A 23392-nucleotide genomic window follows, 5' to 3' on the forward strand; every position below is an offset into this window, starting at 1 on the left:
GACTTTGGATAGACTGTGACTAGTCATAAGCTTTACCTTAAGGAGACTATCTGCAGCAAACTGTGGGGAAATCCAGCCCTTAGGTTTCATGGACCAAGCTGTGGGTCATAGAGGTTTTAAGCTTGTCATATAAGAAATCATCCTCTTCGGATGAATACCCCAAACCAATTGCCAATAAATGTTGGCGTTGTACATTTCTGCAAATCACAGAAATATTAAAGTTGTACATTATTACGTTGTGGATACATTTAAAATCTATGCTTCAACAAGCCCTTGTTTTAGGTGTGGTTAAATGTAGGCACAAAAATCACTTGGTGTTTTGGCTTAAAATAGCTGCTTTTTGTGGCACTTTCCCAGCTTGAAATGCAGCAGTAAGAAACAACTGCTTTTCATGGTACTAACCCAGAAGGAAATAAAGTAACTGGTCGCTAAAACACAACCACTTTTGTTGTTTGTTGGTTCTGATAAGAGGTCTGCATCTTAGCAGGTATCTCACCTAGGTGACACACAATCCACATCCCCTTTACCTCCAGATGAAAAATTCAGCTTATCTACTATATCGCTTGGGAAACTTTGATATGATACGTATGGAAAATACAAATGTAATATATTGGTGGTTTGCAGAAACACATTTTCTCATGGTGACTGGGCTGAATCATCAGATTTGATGGGATTTTGGTAAGAGGTTGATTGGGAAGGGTGCTCTGTGCTAGAGTATTAGGCTGGTTTAATAGTGAGATGGTTGGATTTTTGAGTGATTGCAAATATCTCAGATGTGACTACAGTATATGCCAGACATATAATATCTTGCGAAATAATAGTCTTTCAGTCTATAATTTAGTGCATATGTCACATTCTGCTGCTCTTTCCCTCCAACCACTTACCCAGACCCATACACTGCCATTCTCTACCTGTCCACCAGATGCCCTCTGACTTTTTTTCTGCCTCAGTCCCATCACTTCCACATTCAACCAGGCCCTCCTACCCTGCATTAACCCCTTTCCCTTCAGTCTCAGTCACCTGACCTTCACCGCCCACCTTCTCACCTGTTCCCACTTTACCTTGTCAGCCTTGCAGTTTATAACCATCTCATTTCCGCTCATTTCCTGCCAGGTTGTCAAAGACGGCATGTTGCTTTTTGCCTTTGCTTTCTAGCCACCTTAAACTTATGATGACCCCTACTCTGACTCTATACCTGCCTGTAAGCCTGTTCACCTTTACTTTTGTCAAAGCATTGGACTGTCTGTGAAAAATGTCTGTCCTCTGTTGCTCTGTGCTTACACCTGCATGCCAGCCATGATGTAATAAGTAAACAGACAAAAAAAAAAAAAAAGCGCAGCAACTATTCTGTATCGTCTTCTATTGTGGTGTAGGCACATGGCACGAACGCAGTGTTGCACTGGTGAACCGGTATTTTCCAGCAGTTTATTTCCTCTACAGCACCAGTTCTTGGTGATTTGCTGTGCATCATGATGGGTGGAGAGGCACAGTAGAGGGTGTGTTGATCGATGTTGACAGAAGAATTTGTCTATTTAACGCAACATTGTGTAAGATTTGGGGTGGTAAAGTTGCATCTAGCGGTGAGGATTGCAGTTTGCAACCAGCTGAAACTTCTTCCAGTTCATTGTTCAAGCAGTTTTTATCGGGAGCCGAATTATCCGCGGAGGTCTCTTCCTCTCCAAAACAAACAGACCATATAATTAAAACAGGTAAAAACCCCAAATAAAGTAATTAGATGTTACAAATCAGTATTTCTCATATGCTGTTCGGCATATAGGACACAAGCTGCTAGCACAGAACCTGCACTTACATTTTTTCTCTGATAACTTAAGATCCGCATGTTCAGGAAATTTTTACTGGTAGACAGATTATCAGCAGAGGTTTATTCCTCTCTAAAACAAATGGACCTGATTAATAAAAGCGGTAAAAACACACAAATAAAGTTGTTTCAGTGTGAATGGCTCTATCTAGAGCCAGTGTTTGCCCGTTATGGGCAGAAACATGGTGATCTGTGTGAAAGACGACCCACTTCCTATGTAGCTCATTCTTAGGTACCAAAAACGAAATGATTCTTGTTTTTAAGGGATTATACACAAAAAATAATTGTTTTTCGTTTCTGCCATTATATCCCCGTGAATCTCCTACACTTGACTTTTAAAAACCGTCTTTTGTTTTGTCATTATGAAATATTGAGTGTAGAATGTAGAATTTTGGCATGAGGCAAACAAATAACAAAATATAAGAAACAACAACAAACAGTGAATACTTTCTGAATGCACTGTACAAACCACCCCCAACGCCTGCCATTTCTGTTTACCCCATGCAGCCCATTTCCCTTTTCCTGCTCCCCCCGCCCTCACCTGGGGCATAAGGGTGCGTGGAAAAGCTTGGGGTGATTCCGCACGATTTTATGGCCACATTCCAGCACATATATCTGCCAGACAACTCATCAACTGTGCTGCACCGTGTGTGTGTGTGTGTGTGTGTGTGCGTTCAGCTAGGTAGTTCCCTGCCTCCTACTGAGGCGTGGAGATAAAAACTTTACATCACACTACTTTCATCCAAATGTTTCATGGCTTACAGTGTGTGTGTTTGTGTGTGTGTGTGTGAGAGAGAGAGAGAGATGTGTAAGTAAAGTAAAATGCAGTTTGTGTGGTTCAGTGAGTAAAAGGTGCATGCTTGAGTGTGCCTAGTGGGGGTGTATTGAAATGTCTCTGACCATATGGGAGTGTAAATGGGAATTAGTGTGTGTGTGCGGACAGATAGGGAGTGTATCTGTTGGTTTAGTAGCAGGAAGTTTTTGTCATAAGGGAGTCTGACAACCCTGGATACTGAATCCAGGTGGTGATTTATCATGCAGACACACAAATACGCTCACACATACACACACAAATGAAGTGAGAGGCATATTTTGTGGGGAGGAAAGCAGTTTTATTGGTTGCTGAAACATCAGAAAGCCAGCTGTTTCCAAAGACAGAGTGAAGAATTAAGACGTTTGAGTGTTCTCAGTCTAGTTCCTTAGTTGCATGTCAGTTGTTATTTCAGTTACACTCAACATTTCACCGTTTCCAGGTGAAAACCTTGTAACTCAACCTCGAGCAACTTCCATGTTTCACTCAAACTGAGAGCTAACAAGATCTGACCGACAGCATATTACGGCTGTGGTACAGGTACAAGGAAAAACATCTGCTAAATACATTATATTGTGATCTAAATAAAACCCAACAACATAATTTATCATGGATTAATGTCACCATATCACAAGAAAAATAAAATAAAACATCCCTTTGTTTCTAGCTCACAAGGGCTGAAACAACTTGGCTATGTTAACATGTGGCCTGATGATGCACTTAATAGCCTTTTACTCTTCAACGGTAAATTGAATTGCAAAGAAATTTGGAAAAGTTATACCTAGAAGCACATACGAGTGTGTAACATTATTTTGAAATTGCTCAAAGTGGTTCCTAACAAGTACATTGATCTTGCGCATAAATAGGCATAAATCATTGACTGTTTGTTCGAACATGACCAAACTGTGTGGAATTTCTAAAATCAAATTGCTGAAGCATGTCCCCAAAATGTTTTGGCAAGTGACCAGTTGGAGGGGTGACGGCATTGGGGCAGAAGGGTGCGGCCTGGCACAGATTTGATTGTACATGAATGAGTGTCTGTTCATTCGTCATAAAACCTGTTAGTTATTGTTAATGCAGATTGTTAATGTGAGCTTCGGAAACTGTCAAATGTCTTGAAATTTTGCAGCTTTTAATCTTTAACAGTCCATACTGAGTTAAAGCTCAGAATCACCGCTTGCCGCCATATTTATTATTGTCATCTGTTATTTCTTGTGTAAATGAAAAGCTGTGGAAATGTGTCATTTATCAGCATGAGCACCATCAAATAGTTTTGTCATGTTTATATTTATATGTAAGTTTCTAACTGTTTGTACTCTATGTTTATCATGTTGCCAGTAATGCAGTTTTCTCGAATGGCAATTTTATGTTTGTAGCAAACTCAATTATTTTATTCATTAAATACTTCGTAACAAATGGTCAGTTTCAATTTATTTTTTTTCCTAACAATCACATTTGATTATATTAAATCTCATATATTTTAATAGTTGATCAACAGATCAATAATTCAAATATTAACATGGTAGTCCTCAAAAGAATAAAAATAAAAACACAAAGAGCCAGTTTGGTCTGATCCCTGCCAGTCTGAAGGCTGGGTCATACTGTTTAAGGTTTCAGTATGATAGCAGTGTTTTTACTTGTTATCTTGTAGTTGAAAGCCACCGATTTTTGGGGTTTGTTTTCTCCATCCCCATTGAGACATGAAAGACTGCATGGTGTGTGTAAGTGTGTGATTGTTTTTTATCATTTATCACTGGCACCAGCCCTACTCGCACACTGATAACACACAAAAACACACACCAGTCTGTCTGTTCTTGTGCTTTTCTGATGTGACCTCAACATTTCAGCAAAAATAAACCATAATTCAACATGTAACGCTGAACCTGCTTGTGGTCGAGGTGTCCCTCGTTCTTTTTTTGCACACACACAGTAGGGATGTATATCTCCATCACTGAGGCCGATCTTATGTTTGCACGTCTGTGTGTTCTCAGGATGTGCATGACAAAAGCAGTTCACTGAAATGTATTAAAGATGTATAGTAAAAAGTATCACAGTATATTGCAGTTAAGAATTTACATTTACAGTACGCTTTTCAATACAATTATTACAAATTATTTTAATCCACTTTAACCACCAAGAGCTCCTTAGTGAGTCACCAGGTCCACTGAGCAACACTGCATTTCAGAGATCCATTTACTGTTGTGAAAATCAGAAATCATGTTTGTCATTCGTTCATCAAGCGAGCGGTGAAAGTGTTTTCGCCATGAGCTATTTGAGATAGTCATCTGTGTGTGAGTGTGTAATGTGTGTTTGCTGTGTGTATGCCTCGGGCTGCTGCAGGTGATGTCTGCACTAATGAGGCTGCAGTTGATGTAATCTCTGTATCAGTTGTCAGTTTACAGACAGGCTCGCGATCTGTCTGCTTATCTGCCGTTTTCTGTTCTGCTCACTCCATCATCATCTTCTTCCTCTTGTCTTTCTGTTCTTCTTGTGTCTCTGTTCTTTTACATTTATCTAAATCTACATTATTTTTAAGCTCAACGATATAATGCTAAACTGAGCAACTTTCACATACTGTGAACCCATTGTGGGACTTATTTACAAAAGAGATGTGCATTAGGACTCTAGTACTTGATTTGGATGTTAGTAATTGTTTAACACGCAGAATAATTGACACCTAACCTCATACATGTGATTATGACTTTTACATATATATATATTTGATTTTTTTTTACAATTCTAAAGGCTAAAATCTTGGTAAATTGTAGAGCTGCATGCTGTTTAACCTTCGCTCAGTGCCTCCTTGCTTTGCTGTTGCTCTCTGTTTATCATTAGACTACTGCTGCCGGAGTGTGAGCTCCACCGAGGTGTAACGGTTATTATCGAGTTTAATGGGAGAGTTTAGCCATTTTGTTGCCTGCATGAGTTTGTTGGGACCGTTACTGGCCAGGAGGACGGTGGCCCCGGGTCCCAGCTCCGGACTCTGGTGACAGTTCTTTAGTGCTGCTCTTAATCTATGTAAAGGCGTGCAGCGACAGAAATTCTGCTGATTTTTCTTATGTTAATTCCTTTTATGGTTTACCAGGCTAAATTAAGCCCTGTTGTTCATTGAATTAATTTTAAAGTGCACTTGTGTTTCATTTTTGGCCAATTTACATTCCTGTTCTTACAATAGATTTTTTTTTACAATACTCTTGTACTCTATAATAATTTAATGCAACTGCTCAAATATGAAAGTTACTTAAAATGCATTCATAATGTATATCTGCTAATATATCAGCAAAGCTTACTGGATAACAGTTCTCTGCTGTAATACTCCTTATCTTCAAGTAAACTTATTTTTATGTCAAATATTTCTTTTGCAGAAAAAAATCACCTTGGTTTGCTCTTTTTCCCTAATCATTGTATGTGTAGTATTTGAATTATGTGTCCTTACATTGTTTTAGAGCATCTGTTATAAGCACTGTGACCTGGATATCACCATAAATAGTTAATCTTTCAGTCATATAGTTTTCATTGGCTGGATTTACATTACAAGTCTTGATGCCCATTTCTGATTTGTTGCCTAAATCTGATATTTTTGTATGCCTGCTTACATCTACTCGACTCAAATCCGATACCTGCTTTTACACCTGTTTAAACTTTGCTTATGTTTGAAATGTGTAAATGAAAATTGTCCTCATAAAGGTGTTTGTTTCGTTAAGAATCCTGTATTTTGGCATGAACACTTTAATAACGGAAAATTTGTAATAAAAACAAAAAAAATTGAGACGGAGGAAAAAATATTTCAAAATAATTATTCAATTCTATTATCTATTATTTTTCAACCCAAATATTTATTTATTTTACTTTTTTCCCCATTTTTGTGTGCTAATTTTTTGGGTGATTTTCATGTAACTTTTTTAAGAATTCCTTTAGCCCTTGTCATCCGTTGTTGTATTTTCCACTCTCCGGTCACATGTAATTATGTCATTAAAATACGGCATTGCGCATTTTCAATTACATATGACGAGAAATGCCAGGGAATATCTTTTTCTGCTAAGACTACTGACTCATTTGCAGATATCCAAAATCATATCTGACTTATTTCCACATATAAATGAGGCCTGAAACCAAACACAGAATATCCAATTTCTTGTGCTTTTTTTCTTGCGTACACGTTTATGATACATATCCGATCTGTGCCGCATGAGAGGAAAAAATCAGAATTGAACCATGTAGCGTAGATCCAGCCTCTGCTGCCCTTTGAGGCGTTTAGTGCTGCAGGTGGCAGTAGCAACAGCAGTGCAGACTAACGCCAGAGAGGAGGACCATGATAGAGTGGAGACAGGAGGAGAACCCACTGAGACCAGAGAAAAGCACCACACAAGGTTTTACAGCTGAAGTGTTCAGCAGAGGATAACTTATTACAAATATATTACAAATATTTTGTAGATATTTGGAGCTGATTTTACCAACGATTTGTCCTGATGGTGGGATCATAAATATCTACAGAAAATTTTGTCATGAAAAAATATTATGATAAAAAGGACCAATGTGATGATGTGTGACCAAAAAAATAAAACTAAAGTGAAAAAGCATTGGTGCTTAACAAAGATACACACATTTGTGCTGATTATGCTAGGTTTAATTTGTGTGGTTGTGTGTGCGTGTGCACGTGCCCGTATGTGCGTATGTTTGTGTGTGCGTGCATGCATTGGGAATAGCTCCTCTGATTGTCCATGTCTTAGGTCAAAGGTGAATCTATTTATACCAGAGACACAACCCAGAAATAGACCACACGACATAGCCATTAACATGGGAGGTGTGTATGTGCATGCCTGTGTGTTCAGCAGGACAAGTCTACACTTTTTGACCTAGGCACAAGCCAGGGTCAAAGATCACAAACTTTCTGTCTGCCTGTTTTGACACTCAGACCCCAAATGACCTCTGTGGCCCTCTAAACACAAACACACACACACACACACACACACACACACACACACACACACACACACACACACACACACACACACACACACACCATCACATGTTCAGTTAGGTGTGTTTTGTCTTAGACTGAATGAAGCTGAAGGATCACCAAGTTTTTAAGGAACCTGCTTGACTTGGCAAAAGTGCAGAAAGGCAACATAGTTCTTAAGTAAGCTCATTTTTTGCACAATATAAATACTGCTCCTCGTTTGAGTCTATTAAGACCTATTAATAGTCTTATTTTTGTAGGTTTTTGGCTGTTAGCAAATATGCACCTGACTGGAGCCAATCATAGTTGAGCTCAGCTTCTCTAAGTGCCCTGCAGGACATGATTTTTTGGCCTGAACGTATGAGGCACACTGCTCTGCCTTAAATACAGAGGCCTGCATGGGCCAAACAAAAGTGTTGCACAATATTTCTATGCATGACACTGTTGGATCTGTTTATCAGTTAACAGTTACCAGTAGCCAACACCCAGTACTAACATTTTTTAATCAGAACAACTAGGTCTCTTTCATTCATTCACAGCATCACTGAACTAAAATTTATAATTTGAGTCAATATGATTCTAATTACATAAATTAGTTAATATTATTATATTATTATTAATCATTAGTTAATACAAAAATCATGTGGCCCATGTTGTAATTAAACTTTGGTTAATCAACATATTTTTCTTGTCTCTGCGTACTAAGATGGATATAGACAAAGAGATAGAGACAGGTAATTCCTGGCAGTTTGGGGTCCCCGGCTATTTAAAGTGAAGAGGATTTAGCTGTAGACAGATTACTGCTGAGAGGCCTATTACAGCTAAACACTGCTGTGTGTGTGTGTGTGTGTGTGTGTGTGTGTGTGTGTGTGTGTGTGTGTGTGTGTGCAACATGTGGTTTCTGATGACAGCCATTTAAAGGTGTCAGACTGGAGCCAAAGCAAATTATAAAGGGTGCGCGCGCACACACACACACACACACACACACACACACACACACCATTTCTCCCTCTTTTTCTGTGTCTTTGTCTCCGTAGTCTAAACAAGCCTGTTATCTTGCCCGTTATTAGATAATGGATGACAACAGGTCACATGACCTGCCCTAACGACGTGGTTGCTAAGAGCAACATCTTAATGGCACTTTAAAACACGGACCAAGACGGAGACTAAATGTTAGAGCTGAAGGCCGATATACAACATTAATTCCTTCAAAAACTGCTACTGAGCATGTAAATGTCATGTTAATGTATTTATTGATTTATTTAACAGGTTATTGAATTCTCAAGTTTCAGTCCGACTTTCATCGAACAAACATTTTTAATAAAAATAGGAGCAATTAGTGACAAACAGGACGAAATGTGCCAAGGTTTTATTGGTTTTTAAAAATCAAACTAAAATACCACATAAATATACATTAGGATTCACACTCAGCCCTGTCAAAATTATTTTGGCCTAACAGAGAGGGAAAATATGAAGTATTAAGAACCTAAACTATTACCAAGATCTATTGTAGGGATTTTTTTAGAGCCATAAAACTATTATTACTGCAGAAAATTTCAAAAGTTCCTTGTTTGTCTTTATTTTGTTTTAACTTATTTTGTGCACTTTGTGTGTTTTTTTTATGTCTCTGTCTTACTTTATATAATCTCTTTTGGATGTTTATATGTCCCTATGTCCCTGTACTTCTCTACACTTGTTCTGTTGTCACTTTATTACACACAAACATTGAAAAAAAGATTTTTTTTTTTTGGTCAAGTTCCTTTATACAGCACATTTTGGTGATAAAGAGATTCAAAGTGCTTTACACAAAACATCAACATTTAAATACAATTAAAATGCCATTAAATAGCCAGAGAATAGGAAATAAATACAAGCTAGAATATATTTAGAAAGGTATAGAATACAAGTATAAAAGTTGTAGTGCAGTGTTAGAGGAAATCCAATATTTCCTCAATTGCAGTAGCAAGTATCTGACTCAACAACAATCAGATTTGGTACTTCTCTGCTTAGATTCAGCCATTACTTCTGAAATATAACCATTGTTTACATCACAGAAATGTATATACTTGATATCTGAAAGAATAAAAAACTAAATATATGCTTTCTGTCACTATATTTTGTTTGTTTGCTAACTGCAGGTTCCACTCACACTCATAGACGCAGACCTTATGCCCTCCGTGCCACGTCTGGCGCCAGTGATTACGCTGTTAAGCCAAATCAGTTTCCTGTGTTTGGTTTGATGGATGCCATCATCTTCATGGATCTAAAACAGGTAAGTGTGCCCCCACCACCTCCACCTCCACCCCAGCCGGACACACACATGCACACACTTAACAAAGCGTGGTCCCTAAACCCCCTGAGAAGATATGGCTCGGTGAACGAGGCCGTGAAGATGCCCAAAGGTTTACTAAGTCTGCAAAGGTACTGACTGATTTTCCAGCAAGCACAGTCCACTAAGCTAAAAACATCTTGTTTTTACTGAGTTTGCAACAAAGAAATACTGCTACCAAAGGGTTGATCTGGCTCCCTCACAACTGCAACTGCACCTCAAAGATCCAGCACCACACATATTAATAACTACTGTATTGATACATGTGAAAGAGAAGCTTACACAGATTTGATGTTGTCTTTATCATTGTGGACAATATGATTACTCCAGGTACAGTAAAGCAAAACACATATGATTGCTATTGATGAATAATCTTGGATCTCATAGCCAAATTACCTGGGTGACCATGATGTGCATGGATCATTTGATTAGACCAACAGCACCCTCAGAGCATTACTCAGATGATTCATGTATAGCTGAGACACATCGATCTTTTTGTTCTTCTCATCAGTAGCAAACAAAAACCTGAATTCCAAATGATGGTTTCAGGATTTCAGTTAGATTTACCAAAACATGGAGTCTATTTTTATTTAATCTATGAATAAGTAACTTGTCACAAAACAAATGATTTTCTTTCTATTTAATTAGTTTATCCCTGTAATAAATCATGAACATCAGCCAATTTAAATGAGTTTCAGGCCCCGTGTGTAAGATTTAAGGAGATTCAGCGGTTTGCAGATTGAATTATCCGCAGAGGTCTCTGCCTTTTCAAAACAAATGGACCCGGTGATTTAAACTGGTAAAAACTCTGAATAAGGCGGTTTCATGTTAAAAAATCTTTTTTTTTCTGACGCCCCTCATCACAGAGTGGTTGCTTACTTTGGTGACCAATGCTAAAATGACTCTATCTAGATCTCTATCTCTATCTAAAAACACAATTCTTATTTTCAGGTGATTATACACCAAAGAAAACAAATGTATGATATTATATTCTATTTCTGACAATATATCTCCCTAAATTCTACACACTGGGCCTTTAAATCCACTATACAGCAAATGAGAAAAACTACATCACATCTTCATTCATTTAATTTCATGGTTGTGTGTTGTAAAGAGGTGAAGTGTGTTTATATGTGTGTGTGTGAGAGAGAGAGAGGGGGGGTGGGGGGTGGAAGAGAGACAGCTGGACTCTGTCAGGACTGATGAGAGACATTCCTGTTAGTGTAGCATAACCTTCCTACTGCTCTGCTGATAATACTGGCACCTCTCTCACTGAAACACACACACACACACACACACACACACACGGACAAACACTCATATCTCCTGCTCTGCACCACTAGTGCTCATACCATGGGAACCAGACTGTGAGCCCAACTGTGTGTTATATTATTCCACCACACACACTAACACACACTAACACATGGGGCTCGTGTGTTTCGGTGACCTCACTGTGGAAAGAGTTAGTTAAGATAGCATTTCTTATCCATTGTGCACACACACAAACATACTGATGCATGGACACAAGCACACACCAACAAATTAGTGACTAAACTAAAAGTACATTCAGAGCAGCAATGTTATAAAATATCAGGAACTATATTGTGTGTCTTTGTAAACCAACACATCATCTTTTTTTTGTTCTTATTACTATAATTGTGTAATTTCTTTACTTGAAGCTTATAGATTTGTCAATAATCAAGTTAAATGTTCTCAGTCGTGTAATCTCCGTAGTACTGAACAACTATAGCTGAAAAAAAGAAGCAAAAAACTTTTGTTTGCCATTGAATTAATCAGTGACAATGGCATTGACCTTACGGCAATCCAGTATACTATGCGTGTATATTGAATTTCCACATATAGAATATATATAGATATTAATAAGTAAAAACATATATATGTGTGTGTGAACTTTATATGAAACTTATTAGACATAGAAATTATTTTATGTATTGGCACATATGTGGAGCCCATTCAGATATGCATATTTATCAGGGATGCACCGATTTACCAGCCAAACATCAGTATTGGCTGATATTCGCCTCCTTGACTGCCATCTCTCTTTTGGCAAATATACAACATTCACTTATGGCAATGGACAATATTTTTCTGTTTTGTCACATTAATTTTGCTCAGGCTAATAAGCAGGGACTAACTGTGTCCCGTCACCCAGGGGACAATAAAAAATGTGTTCTTCTTCGGGATGAAAGAAGCAGCATATTAACTATTGATGCATCAGAGGATTTACCCCTAATAACTGCGCTATTAGAGCCATTTCTAGCAAGCCTTTATAATTTCTCATTTTTTGGAGGATCATTTGAATGCATCACCTAACATGACATCTCAGGATCCTCTCATTGGAGACGTGGAAAAATTAGTCAATAACGAAAATGCCAAAAAGGACACAGTCTTCAACCACCATGTTTTTTGGTCAAATCTTAGTTTTATAGTTTGATAAATCCGTCTTTTTGCCCCATTGAATTGAACTCTCCTAACATCCTGCAGTCAGTCAACACTAGAAGAACCCAAGATCATTATACAAAAATAGTGAGTAACCAAATACAGCAAGGATGGTGTGACATCAAGGCAAGATGCCTGCCAAGCTGCAGACCATTGTTCAAAACCAACAAAACTGGTTGTTTTTTAAGTGTGTCATTGCTGTTTTGGTGCCATGAAAAGTGGTTGTTTTTGTAGCAGAATAACAACCAATTTTTGTGGCACCATTCCATCTGGAAACGGTGACGCACTGTTAAAAACACTCACATTAGGTGCCAAAAAAGGCACTAAAAGAAGTAGTGATTACTTGCATAACAAAAAAAAAAAAACAGTTTTATTTGTTGGTCTGCAGCTTGGCAGCATCTCAGCTTGGAGTCAAGCTATCCGCCACGCCTTCTACCTCCCGATGACAAAGTCAGCTCATTAACTACTTCACTTTAAAAACATTGGTATAATATGTATGAAATGCACAAATGTATTTCCTGTTTGTAGAAACCTCTGGCGGCTGGGCTTTGCCAATTATCAAAGGTATGCAACAGACTTAAGTTAGCATAGGACTGAACACAACTAGGAACTCACAAACACATGATTTATGAGCATGTTAAGTGTCTGAGGGTAGGACACAGAATGTAGTTTATAAAGATAACTATAAGATGCTCATCATGAGTGACCAGATCGTATACAAAACACACCTAAATAAAGGTGTGTTTTCAGGTGAGACGCTATGTGATGGTTTTTGTACATGTTTCTGCTGTAGCAATTCCTACCATTTTTTGGGTTGCACATCAACGGTTGGATTGTTCTTATGTCCAGTTTTGGCATATGTTCTTGAAAGTTCATACTGGTACTTCGTGGGCAGCGAGACAACAGATGACATGAACTGTAGCATGAATATCAGGAGCTGCTGTGCAGTGCTATCCAGTGCTCTGGATGAGAGTGTTTTGCTTTCATAAAGGTTATATGGGGTTATGATTGAGTGTTTGACCGTGCCACAAGTTTCGAAAGGTTCTGGATGACTGTGTTTACCTTGCTGCAGGTTATACGAGGCTTTGGATGCCAACTGCTTTGTCTGTCTAATGGAAGGAAACTGGCACCGAGACAAGTACACACTTAAACACTTTTGGCTGCCACCGGGCACTGTTTGTGTGTGTGTGTGTGTGTGTGTGTGTGTGTGTGTGTGTGTGTGTGTGTGTGTGTGTGTGTGTGTGTGTGTGTGTGTGTGTGTGTGTGTGTGTGTGTGTGTGTGAGAGAGAGAGAGAGAGAGGCGAAAGAGACATAAACTTGCTTACTACCTCAGCTTTCTTACTTTGGCACCAAGATTTGGCACATATTCTTTCTACATATAAATATATTGACCCCGAATCCCCACCCCCTGCGCGCACAAACACACACACACACACACACACAAACACACACACACACACACACACACACACAAACACACACACACACACACACACACACACACACACACACACACACACACACACACACACACACACACACACACTCTGTTCGACCATATTAAGCCGTATTGTTAAGGTGTAAATATTACAGTTGGCTGGCGGCCTCAGATTATAACCTGTCCATATTTAGCTCTATCAAGTTCATAACTCAGACACTTTATTTATATAACTATCAAACATTTAGCTAGGCATCAATGGAAACACTGTCTTATTAAAAATATTTTTGGCTGGGCTGGTGCCTCGGTGGGCCGAGGTGTGCTGCGTAGCAGCTCCTGATATTCATGCTACAGTTCATGTCATCTTTTGTCTCACTACATGACTGTTTCTTCAAAAGTGTAAATGAGGAAACAATGTAGCCCACAAAGTTCCAATATGAACTTTCAAGAACATAAACATATGGTCTAACTGTGTCTATTTGTGTGTGTGAATGTACAGTATGTGTACATTATGTGGTCATGAATGAAAGGACCCCATTGTGTTGCCAGTCTCTTGTGTGTTCCTCTAAGGCCCACTTCCTGCTTTTAAACCTCAAACTCTGTTCATTTAACTCTGTAGCTACAGTTTTATATTGGATGCTTGGAATTATTGCAAATGTAGGGCTGGGTATGTATACAAGAAGAATGCTTTTCCCTCTGCTCTGCCCCAGCTCTACACATCTGCACTCCGACAAAAACACAGTTTGAGATAGAGACAACCATGTGTGACGAAACAGCAGCCCAGTTGAAAATGGTGACATTGCACATTTCTGCAAACCACAAATTTTCAACAATTGCATGTCATTTGTAGCATATCAACAATTCTAGAGTGATGTATATGAGCTGACTTTGTCATCTGGAGGTGTTGGGCAGGGTGGCTGGTGGCTCACCTAGGCGAGACGCCTGCCAAACTGCAGATCACTCTTTTCAACTATAACGTGTAGTGTCCAGCATTGTGTTTAGATTCAGAGGCCCAGACCAGGATATCTTTGAAGGCGATTTATTTTTTAAGTTTATTTTGAAGGCATTTATTCTAACAAAAGAGGTAAATAACAATATACCACTCTGTTACACGTATTGCTGCTGTATACCTGACTTTTTTACACAAAGAACAAACAACAAAACCAGACAGGATTTAGTAAGTCACTGCTGCTGTGTGTGAAGGATTATTTCTTCGCTGGGAGCTGTTGTAAGACAACCAGCAGAGAATCCATGAAGTTACTGTTACTTCTGTTTTTATACTGAAATGTTATGGCAAGACACAGCCAGTTATTACTTTAACTTCTATTTGAGTTTCTGTCTTATTTACATTTGCTTTGAAATTAACACTTACTGACCAGAAAGAGACATGAAACGACCACAGAGTGGTGCACAATAACTGCACGCCCACTCTTATTGTAATGTCCAACTGGTGGCACATCCAGACATAAAATACAATGTTACAAATGATGCTCTTTCAAAGACAGGGCAAAATTGAACTATTTCAACCAATGAAATTTTCATAATTAAAGTTTATCTTGTTGGCGGCCTGTCATATCAATGTAAGTGTGCACGTTTTCACCTGTTTGAATTTATATTATGTAACTTGTTGGCAACACTGGCAGACCCCCACACACTCAAGCTCTTGCTGTTGCAGCAGAGTAACTGTACTTCTCAAGAAAACCTTAGTCCCAAACGATAACAGTTATTTTATTTACATAGAACATATGTGGATTTCATGCAAAAATAGCATCCTTAATAGCAATTACTGTTTACTCAACACATGCAATCCGAATCATAGTTTTCTTTTCTTTTTTTACTGACGAAATACATAATTTTACCCACAGAGATCAGTGAAGTTGTTTCATTCTAGTTGCATACTGCTCTCCTATTCATACAAATAATAATAAAAAAAAAGTATAAATACAAATATTATTGACACATAAAATACTTCCACGATGTAGCTTCATAAACATTAGATAAAGGTTCTTATGGAGAAAAGGTAGCTTTGGGACAAATAAGAGAGCGACATCGGCAGAGAGAGGCAGTGCTGACCAGATGCCACGGTGATGATGTCCAGACGAGGTTCTGGACCATCGTTAATTCATTTACTGTGTACCACAGGCCTGTGTGTGTGTGTGTGTGTGTGCATGTGTGTTTGTTGTGTCCTGGATGGCCCCTGGCTCTGGTCCTGTGTCTCTGGTCCGAGTAACAAAAGGTTAACTGAATTTGGTCAAGATGTAACTGATATATCCTCTTTCTCTCTGTATGTGTTTGTGTTTGAGTGTGTGTGCAGCAGTTCATGTAGCAGACCTTCAAGCCATAGATGTACTGATGATTTAGCAGTAAAACCAAATTAGCGCTATCTTGGACAATAGCTTTTTTTTTTTTTGGAAGATGCCATTAGCACTCAGGTGTCAGCAGTCAACAGTACCATTTACACCTGGGTCTATATATTCTGGTGCTTCCTACCAACGTTGAAATGTGATGGTAAAATGAACAGGTCTATTCAGTAATTCTGCTCAAGTTTATGTACACAGTGTACATTCAGCATCTTTATACTCTGCACCTGACTTTCTTTCAGAACATTTGTGACTTTTTCCTTTTAAATTTACCACTTTAATCTTAGAGAATATCCTAGATCCACTACTAGCCCCAAACATGACCCCTTTGCTCTACCCCTAACCGCATCCGACCTCAACATGTCAACTTGACTCGAGTAGTGAATCACAGCACGCAGTGGGAACGATGATAATGCATTGTAAGGACAGATATTAATAGCTGAATATTTGCAGCTGACTGTTCTCAATAGAAGCGTGGAAATAGACACTCCATTGTTTTTTTTTTGTATAAAAAAATAGGAGCATCTATTACTCAGTTGCATGACATTGCAGCTATAAAATAACAGATTATTTATGAACACAAGGACAATCTAAACAGAGAAAGAGAGAAATGTTTTGCAGCTGGTGATCATCATCTCTGCTAAGAATTTAAGAGAAATTACTCAGATCAAATCAGATAACCAGCTTACAGTGCTAGGTATAAGTTTCTCATGGTTTAGAGTATGAAAGGTTATCCCCTTTGTTCAATGACACAACATGTTACATTTTAGTTTGAAAAACATCACAAACTGTAAATGCTACTGCTGTAATGAACGAATGTGCTACAAAAAAGCTGAGAATTTGTCTTAATTTTGCAGTTGAGATGTTGAGATTGATTCGTAAATGTAGGAGCTCTGTGCAGTGCACAGCAAACAGCTCAATCAAACAACAGATTATGATACAGTGTATTATTGTGCTTTCAGTAACAATAGTATACATAATAGTAATGCTATGCAAAGTTGAATCTATTTGTAGTTAGATAAATCAACATCTTCTCACTCTCAATTTATCAATTTTGCCAGCTAAACCCCCTTTATATAGGCCGACTTACCTGGGAGCTCCCGTCTTTCTCATTAAAAACAGAAATGATTTAAATTGAATTGGGGGGGTGTTTATTAACATTAAAAATATAAACAGACATATAAAATAACATAAATGCAAGTGGGTAATTAGAGAATAAATATCATTTGTGCCACATATACAATATCAAAATTCAAAACAAACACAGGAAGCGTATAGTTAAAACTTTTTACATGCAGTGTCTTTTCAAAATGACCTTCCGGTTGGGTTTGGAAACCAAAATTACTTGGTTAGATTTTCGAAAAGATCAATGTTTCGGTTACGATGAGTACGTTTGTTACATAGCTATGTAAGTTTTCTACATAACGTCTTATAGTCACGTGACTCCCAGTGGACACAAACAGTGGTCTCTTGGATGACAGTCCTGTGTATGTAGCTGCTCGTGTTGCCTACAATTCAGGGGTTTTTTAACTCTTACTGCAAATCCATTTGCATTTGATTTTGTACTTTTTGACATTAAAAGGCTGTTGCTTAAGATACTGAGAAAACACAATTGGAAATAATGAAAGGACGTACATTTGTCCAAGGTTATTTTGGTTGTAAATATTAATGTTTGAAGAACTGATGTGATTTTCATCCGTGATACTGCGTTTAGTGTCTCACGCTGAAAAAAAGCCCTGAACTTTTTGTACCACAGGATTTATTGTATGACCCATTCAGGTAAGTACCCCATTAAACCACAACGCTGCTACTAACCTGCCTCCTAAACATACTGTGTGTGTGTGTGTGTGTGTGTGTGTGTGTGTGTGTGTGTGTGTGCGTGTGTGTGTACGTGTGTGTGTGTGTGTGTGTGTGTGTGTGTGTGTGTGTGTGTGTCTGTGTGTGTGTGTGTGTGTGTCTCAAGTTATAAAACCACTGCGGTGGCCTCAGTCATGTGTTTTTGCTTGTATGTAAAGTTTGTGTCAGGCGACTTCAAACAGAAACATAATCCAGCTACTTTCACATCTTTCTCTGTTTCTTTAAGATGTATTTAAACTTAAGTTTAGTAGTAAGCTGTTTCATTAACACAGAAAGTTTTCGAGTCAGAGGCCGCAACATAAAACCCGTTTGATCAGACCTGAGAACCCACAATAAAAAGATTCTATGTTTTGTTGACTGACGTTACTTTTAGCTTGTTTGCTTTTTGTTTAACTTGTCGGTTGAAGTGGCCAGGGATAACTACCTACAGTACCACTGAGTTTAACAGCAGACATATTACAATATGTGAAAGAGAGGAATTGTCTGCCCCCACTAACCTCCCCACCGAAGCTCCTTGTTTTTCCCTGCTGTCTTAGAAGTGCTGAGAGGGGAGAGGTTTGCAGGAACTGTATGGAGCGTCTGTTGCTCCGGATATTGCCTTTTGAACAATGCTGTGAAGATGAGAAGTGGCTTCAGGTGAACTGTTATAACCTATGAAGAAGAGAAATTTAATTCCTCTACTGTTTTTTCTTGACAAAACTTGCTGTCTAAGTTAAGATTTAACTGGATTTTTTCCTCATTTTTCAACTAACGGTAGAAGTTGATTCCATTTCAGAGATCTGAGTGCTTGAGATGACATACAACTATTCTCCAAATAGTTTGGTTGTGCTTAGAAAAAGATCATGCTTTGGCTTAAATTATCCGGTTTTGGTGGCACAATTGTGGTTGAAAAAACTCCACATGTTATTGCACTATCCCAGGTGGAAAATCAGCGATGATTTGCTGTTTGTTGGTCTCAAACGTTGATCTGCAGCTTGGCAGGTGTCTTGCTTGGTATTAACCATCCCCTCCACCTCGCCTCCCATTTAGGTCTGCTCATATTTTACGTCACTTTAGAAACGTTGATATGATATGAATGAAAGGTCCAAAAGTAACATATTTGTGGTTTGCAGGAACCTACAATGCAAACATTTTCTTCTGGCAAGATTACAGACTTGATTGATTGATTACAGACTTGTGATGGATGATGTATCAGGATTTGCCCAAATACTGTGTAGATGGTGATTCCAATTGCTAACAATAGCCCAGACTTAGCGCATATGCTGCTAACTGGAGTAAACTGTCAGCCATAATTTGTCTGCTTCATTTGTGGACTCACGGCTGTACATGTTCCTGTGTGGTTGGGCATTTTAACATGCGTGTCAATGGAAACTGGTTCGCTTGTGGCTTCTTTTTTCAGGACCAGAGGTTGCGGCTTGGTTTAGCACTGCGTGCAATGTTGTAGTGAAACACAAGTGAAAGCCATGGATTAACAAACACTATTCTACTGCAAAACACACCCGGGAATGGCTGAAACACATGGACAACAGACAAAACAAATCACCATGAGGCTGTCGCATCCACATTTATTGCACATGCTGAAAGAATCAAGGTGATTTAGATTAAATATGCATGGTACAATGGTAATGTTAGTATAGTTTAAATCACAAACTAAAACAGTGTGGTTTTATTCCCACTGGAACAAGTTTCCTTTAATTTTTAATACAAACAAGAAAACAGCTACTTTTGCAATTTTCATTTTCTCCCACAGTGTCATTGCAAATTGTCTACATACATGCATCACTTTTTTTTTTTTTTAGAAAACTGCTGTGAAATTAGGCATTTTTGGCCACAACAATCCCAAAGAAGGCTGCAAAATCCTGGTGGGACTGACTGGCAGCAATACTAACAATAGTAGTCACAATTAGGGTTGCAGCAATATACCGGTTTTAAGGTATACCGTGATATGAAAGTTAATGGTTATCATACCGCAAACATTTGTTTTTCTACAATATTGAAAAAAAAGAAAAAAAATACATCTGGACGGAGAATCTCACCTTTATTTTATCTATTTTAAAAAAGGCTACTTTTTACACATACTTGCACACAACTGGTTTTAAGGTGTAATTATATTAATAACTAATATATAAAATAATCATGTTTTTGCAACTAAATTGGACCCCTCTGTTTTCATTCCTTTAACAGTCAAAATTCAGTAATAACATCATACTGTGAAATGGCAATATTTTCGCAGACCTTTATCGTACCGTGAAAATCTCATACCGTTGCAGCCCTGGTCACATTTAAAGTAGCTCTAGTACTACCAATGTGCTAGAAAGCTGCAATAGGGCTGCAGAACTAGCAGCACCAATAGAAGTAATAGCTGTAGACGGATTGTTGCTGTAGTAGTTGTAGTACCTGCAGTAGTGGTAGTTAGTAATGGTAGCAGCAGCAGTATTCTTGCACTCAGTTGTTTCACATCCTCTGGTGAACGAAAGATGGATGAAAGAGGGAGTTAACTCCGCCCCCTGCTGGTCAGAGAGGACAGTGCACGCTGACCTTACATCGTTTCTCCATTTCCACTCAGAGCGGCATCTGAAGGCCTCCTCACATGAAACCAGCAGTAAAGATGATCTGTCTTCCTTCATCTCATTACCTCCCTGAACTCTGCATGAGCCAAGTCTTAAATGCCCTTTAATGTTCTACCAGCACATGTAATCACATTAGTTTTACATATTTAGGATTCAGTGAAACAAAGAACACAGCGGGTTTGCAAAAGGAAACAATAGAAACTAGATCATGTTGTTCTGTTTGAAACTGCCTCAGTCATGCAGTGCTGGAGCAGTAAATAGTCAGTAATTAAATATATAGAGATGATTCCAGGTAAAAAAAAAGTGTGTTACTATTTGAGCTTGCTATTGACATTTCACTGCGTAACTAGCAACATCTGATTTGGAAGAAACTCTCCTTGACTGAAGTCGGCGGGCTTGCAGCTAAAAAGGCTTTTGTGTGTGTGTGTGTGTGTGTGTGTGTGTGTGTGTGTGTGTGTGTGTGTGTGTGTGTGTGTGTGTGTGTGTGTGTGTAAATGTGATCAGGAATTCATTAGTTGAGAGGAAGCTCTATGCCACAGTCTGTTTTCTGTCAGTCTGTCGCACGCAGATTTTTTTCCCAAGGCCAAGAGGATATCCCTTACACACACACACACACACACACACACACACACAAACATGAATGCTGATACAACCACACATGGAAACAGAGAAAGTGAGGGAAACAATCAACACACACGCAGCATAAAGACTAACAGATAACAAAAGTGTATAGAAGCTTACATCTTATTATTTCCATAAATCAGAGATTTATCATTCCAATTTGTCGTAATAAAAATCGACTATAAATCACAATACTCGCTGTTATACCCAACAAAGGATGATGACACTACTAGCTTTGTATGAAATGAAGCAGCAGATTTTTAGGTTCACCTGTACCAGTCTAATTTAGTGCAGTACAGCGGCTCTTTCCCGAATATTCTCCCTTCACGAAGGCTACAGTGGCGCCTAACTCTCATTCTGCTGTATGTTTATTATCGAGGTGTACAGTCAGTGTTTGTACTGGACTACATTGTGACAGAACGTAAACAGCTGAGCGGCTGTATTTTTGGATCACATTTTTTTACAGGTGTACCTGATGAAGTGGCCACTGAGCGTATAGTTTGATAGATATTTGAGCTGAGTTAAAAATGTTTGTCCGCAGTTCCATTGACTCGTGCCTTTCAGCTGTCAAAACAAGACATGCGTAATGTTTCTTTTGTCAAACCCTAAATGTCAAATCCTCAGGAGCCAAGAGAGAAGGCCTTGTTTTATATTTTAAGATGATACGCTTACATTTTGTAATGGCTCTTAAGAGGGATTTATGATCCTAAGGGGTTAGAGGACTGTGATGAAGTCAAAGAGGAGCATGCAATCCTTCATTTTTCAAATACATTTTATGTTTTTTAATGGAAAAGTTGGAAAAAACTCACTGTAAGGTGTTAAAAAAAGGTCTAAATTTAACCCTGTAAAACTGATCCCAAACTTGAGATTTAATTTAAAAAATCTGAAATAATTAAAAATGTAAAAAACAAATTACATTTATTTGCCCCCTCCCAAATAATAATAATAATAATTATAATAATAATAATAATAATGATAATAATAATAATATAGTTGTCATCTATGGCTTCACATAACGTATATCAAAATATGTTTTAGAAATTAAAACTAGTAGCAATATTTTTGCAAGTGTTTGCAAGTGAATTAAAATATGAACTGCAGAAAAGTCACATTTTTTCTGGATTTACTTCTGTGTACATACTGTCAATTCTTAATTATTTATGTGTGAAAATACTGTCATAATAAAGCAATAAAACTTCAGGAATAAAAATCAAAAAATTAAATTATAAACAGGAGAAACGGTGGTGCCATGCAGGCTCAAATCAACTGTGGGGGAAAGTTGTTAAATACAACTTATACAGTCATCCATGCATCACTGCTGTCAAGTGTAAACCTTGTATCTACGTTTTGGTCATGAAGAAAGCTAGCCGTGTTTTATCTGGATGCGTATGTTATTATCTAAAGGCTGTGGAAAGTGTTTTATGTGTGCAGAATTGGAAAATGACTCTGGCTTGTGGGGAGTGTGCAATCCTTCAATCAACAGCAAAAACTGGAGGTACAAGGTTTTTTCACCAGTCAGCAGCTACAAACACTAGAATCTCCTCTACAGTAAGTCAGGAGGACTCCTGTATACACTCACTCCTTCATTTATCTGCAAAGGTGCCTGTGTTTTGTGGTTGAAAAGTTGAGTGTGTGTCCGTGGTCTGTCAGTCTGGTTCCAGGCCGCTCTGCAGTCCTCATGAGCAGCTCTGCACTGGCTCCAGTCTGACACCACGGGCAGGACTCTGGACTGAAGGTAGGTCTGAAACCAACCAGGCAGACCTGCAACTCCAGCATAATGCAAGAACATGATGTAATTCTGTGGAAGAAATAGATGTGCCACAATTTAAAAATTCTGTTAAATTATTCATACTATGGGCAATTTAACATGACATTATTTGGGGATTTTATTTTGCATGTAACATATTAATCTGCACAGGAATTAGCCTATACTACAGAGGAAATGCAAGTCTCCAAACATGGAAATATTTGGGCACAAAACAGTGCTACAGTAAATTCACCTTATCATTATTATCCACTTTTATTTCCAGCTTTATTTCTCGCCTGTTTACAAGAAAATCAGCACTATTTTTTTTTAGAAGAAATAGAATGAAGTCTTATAGGCCTGCTGTGTGTACGCCTTCACCTGCTCGCACTGCTGCGTTTCACCTGAATATCATGTGAATAT

At 38.3% G+C, this 23392-nt stretch overlaps 1 long non-coding RNA gene across 1 annotated transcript in view; it reads left to right on the forward strand.

Moving 5' to 3' along the window:
* LOC148190026 (uncharacterized) overlaps positions 1-23392 on the forward strand; it is a 108022-nt gene that overhangs the window by 62658 nt on the left and 21972 nt on the right. The window contains exon 2 of the long non-coding RNA XR_015776151.1: positions 9729-9862. This is a non-coding gene — a long non-coding RNA (uncharacterized LOC148190026). The remainder of the gene's footprint in view (positions 1-9728; positions 9863-23392) is intronic.

The sequence above is a fragment of the Plectropomus leopardus genome, chromosome 3 (assembly GCF_026936395.1).
Source record: "Plectropomus leopardus strain MGB_pleo_1.0 chromosome 3, ASM2693639v1, whole genome shotgun sequence".
Lineage (NCBI taxonomy): Eukaryota > Metazoa > Chordata > Actinopteri > Perciformes > Serranidae > Plectropomus > Plectropomus leopardus.